This window comes from Heteronotia binoei, chromosome 1 (genome assembly GCF_032191835.1).
Source record: "Heteronotia binoei isolate CCM8104 ecotype False Entrance Well chromosome 1, APGP_CSIRO_Hbin_v1, whole genome shotgun sequence".
Classification (NCBI taxonomy): Eukaryota; Metazoa; Chordata; class Lepidosauria; order Squamata; family Gekkonidae; genus Heteronotia; species Heteronotia binoei.
The window spans coordinates 186,726,563-186,730,737 of NC_083223.1; positions in this window are offsets into that span (position 1 = coordinate 186,726,563).

A 4,175-nucleotide genomic window follows, 5' to 3' on the forward strand; every position below is an offset into this window, starting at 1 on the left:
CTGGGATCTGAGCTTCAGTTTAGTGCCATCAGGTTAGTATATAGTTTGAGTTAAGTTCTGCTAAATCCAGAGTGTTCAAAATGTGAAGCATATTCTCTGGTAGTAGGCAGGGTTCCTAAGGGAGCCATGTACTCCTTGATCACCCCTCTCCCAAAGTCCATGTTCAGTATATATCGTCATAGGACTGGAAGAGAGAATATCTAGTACATCTTTATCCTATTCTTCCTGTTAAGAACCCAGGGCAGCATAAGTGTTCTCCCTCCCTCCCGTATCTTATCACAGCAACCTGTAGCCTGTGATAACATGACAGACATGTTTCTCTGAGATCCTTCTCCAACATGAACCACTAGTTATATAATGACAAGACAATGCTGAGTGAGATCAGTGGAGCAATTTCCTATACTTTGTAAAGGTCCCCCTCTTTAAGGTTCTGCTGGTGGAAAAAGTAACAGTAGCGACTGTTAGCACATTATAGGAGTCCTGCAAAAGGAAGATTATATAGTCAGACCCTGAAGCAATAATACTGTTTACAAAATTTATATCCTACCTTTCTGCCTCACAAGGTGCCTGCCTTTGTTAAACAACTCCGGACTTCTTTGGAGGTCTCCCATCCAAATACTAACAAGGGCTGACCCTGCTTAGCAATCAAGATCTGACAAAATTAGGCTAGTGCAGGCCTTGGTGCTAAGATAAGCTTTTCTGTGTAGGTGGGTTTGGGGTTTTCTTGGGGGGTGAGGGACACCTCTGGCTTCATACCGTTTTTGTTTGTCTTTTGATTTCTACATGCATTTTTTGTGCTATTAGTTTTCACTTTTTGCATTTTTTACCAGGTTTTTTTTCTGTTGAGACCACTTTTTCCCATGATTTATTTATATTTATTTATTTATATTTAGACTTGTATCCCGCCCTTCCCACCGAAGTGGCTCAGAGCGGCTTACAACATTATAATTCACATAGATTCAGCTTAAAAACATTTACATATTAAAGTTAAAACCATAATTAATGAGACATAAAAATAAGAATAAAAACCAGCGGTCTGTAGATGCATTTCTAGTTCCATCCAGAAGATGTTCTCAATGTCATTTTTAGTTCCATCCAGAAGATATTCTCAATGTCAGTTAGTTGTTATAGGCCTGCCGGAAGAGGACTGTCTTACAGGCCCTGCGGAACTGCCCTAGGTCCCGCAGGGCCCGTACCTCTTCCGGCAGCTGGTTCCACCAGTAAGGCGCCATTACTGAGAAGGCCCGATCCCTGGTGGATTTCAGGCGGGCCTCCTTTGGCCCGGGGATTACTAACAGGTTTTGTGAACCCGATCATAGTACTCTCTGGGGAACGTGTGGCGAGAGACGGTCCCTAAGGTACGCAGGTCCTAGGCCATATAGGGCTTTAAAGGTAATGACCAACACCTTGTACTGGACTCGGAATGTTATTGGCAGCCAGTGCAGATCCCGAAGCCCCGACTGAATGTGCTCCCATCTTGGGAGCCCTAATAGCAGCCGGGCAGCGGCATTCTGCATTAACTGCAATTTCCGGGTCCGGCACAAGGGTAGCCCCATGTAGAGGGCATTACAGTAGTCCAACCTCGAGGTGACCATAGCATGAATCACTGTTGCTAGGTCGTCGCGTTCCAGGAAGGGGGCCAACTGCTTCGCCTGCCTAAGATGAAAGAATGCGGACTTGGCAGTGGCTGCTATCTGAGCCTCCATTGTCAGTGAAGGCTCCAATAGTATCCCCAAACTTTTGATCTTTTTTCTAGAAGCCTGTTTTGAATTGCCTTTTTCCTTGTGCATAATGTTTCGGTCAATTTTCTTTGTCCTGCCCACACCCATGCACCTCGGGCCAACTTTTGGATGACTGGAGTGTCCTCATCATCCAACCACTCCCTCTCCTTCCCCCCCCCTAAAGAAGAGTGATTTAATTTTTTTTTTAAAGGGCACTAAAATATTGATATATTGCTGTAATGATAGGTCAAGCAGGTTCTCTAAATTCCTAGCTTTCATATTTTTTAAAAGGTAAATCTCTAGCATTTTCCCTCACTATGCTTTATCTCCATGAGGATAAGGGGATGAAACTTTTTAAAAATCTCAGAAGGCCAGGGGCACCTGAAGCAAGTGTTAGGCAAATTGCCCTAAAAATAGGGTTTGGGGGAATTTAGAGTAGAGGGCAATCAGCCTTTAAGCGAGATCTAAAACCTATTTATACAGAAGGCGTCTCCTTTGGAAGTTACCCAATAACGAGGCAATATAATATAATAATCAAAGGGTTTTATTATAGAATAAAGGCAAACATACAAGGGTATAAAGTCACACAACACACATACAGTCTTAATAAAGATAGGGTTGAAATAGACAGAGGTAAACACAAGGATTGACAAACAGGGTAATAATTACCTATCGTAGTCTTCGAGGAAGGATGGATGCTCAACTGATCAGGTATCGGGGGCGTATCTAACAGTGGAGTATGTGGTACTGTCAGATGCACACATGTGGGATGCAGGATCAGAGCTTATAAGGTCTTCCTTAAGCCCTTAGGGGGTAGGAGGGCAAAAGGATTATGACACTGGGTCAGATGGGGCATGATGCAGTGTCACATGGTGTGTTACCTCAGGAAAAGGGGAGGCTCCAGAATGACAGTTAGGGCATGGCATGGGTGGAGGTGATTAAACAAGCTATCCAAACTTATCTAAAGGTGACAATAGAGGGCCAAATTGGTACCTAAGGTGACACCCAATTTATACAAAGAACTCTGGCTCTAGGTGAAGCTGGGCTTCCTCTTCTGCTCTTCTGGCTAGCACTGTCCATTGTCTAAAGTTCCATTTGACAAAGACTTGGGCGGTCTGGCAGGGTCCACACCTAAGCTGAGCTTGATTGCCTTATGTAGATGTAACAGCTGTTGAGTACATGAGCCTCTCGCTTCTCTGTCATGGAGTCTGGCACTGCAGGAAGATGGTCGCTGATGATGTTAGCCTACCAACATGGCTTTCATGGTCAAGGCTGGAAACCACTTGCCCGGACAGTTCCTGGCGGTGCAACTTCTTCCACTGCAACGGCTGAGATGGTGCACGCACAGAGCGGCTGGAAACCCATCTGTACTTCTGGCTAGCACTCTTCCAGAGATATAGAGTGCTCTTATAACGCTGAGGCTGTTAGTATTCACATAAGTCTCTTATAAAATGGTAGATAAAACCCACGTTTCACAGTAGATGTGTGTGAGTTGAATCTCCAGGCACCCTGGCAACCAAACGGGTGATTATGATGTCTGTATATAACTGAAATTAGAGGTCTTTTTAGAGGGCCTCTGAAGATGATGCTAGTAGCTAAATAGGTTGATAAAGAAGTAGGCAGTCCTTCAGGTATATTTGTTCCAAGCCATATAAGGCTTTAAAGGTTAATATCTTTTGTCTCTTCTACTGAACTATTGGTCTGACCACAGCATATCTGCAAGCATTAGCATCCAACATTTCACCTAGTTCTTCTAGTGAACCATTTGGGTTGTTTGTTCATCCTGAGACACCAGTTTAACTGTATGCTTCTGTTTCCATGCAATATGGAAAATATGTAGGTCTACATAACTCTTCTGTATTTTGCAAATTATGCTACTTAAATAGCTATAGCACAGGCTAAACTATTAATGACTAAAGCAGCTAAAATCAGATAGCACAACAAAGCTTCCCAGTTGTCAGCTGAGCAACTGAATGGTAGTAACCAGATAAGAGCAGAAGACTGATAATTATTCATTGTATGGCTACAAGGGCAATTCATATTTACATATTAAGTCCTTTCTGCATCCAAATCATTTCCAGTATGTTTGAATGCTGTCACCAATTAAATAAATGCAGCAGTATGACCCATTGAGGACTTATCCAAGGATTCATATATAAATCATTCAGTGGCAAACCAAGACCACACACAATAAAGCAGAATGGTGGAACCCAAGACATGACAGAATACTAAAAGTAATATTGAGCTAGTAAAATGCAGCATACTGTCAAATTGTTATAGCAAAGGTGTCCTCAAATTGGGCTGGATCCTACAAATGTGCCACTAGAAAGTGCCTGTCTGGAGATTTGCTCACTTATCGCTTTATCTTGCAAACCAGAAGTTATGCAGGAGACAATTAGTAAGTTGACACCAACTGCCATTGTCAATGAAGGTTCTGAGCCAAGTGTTAATGAA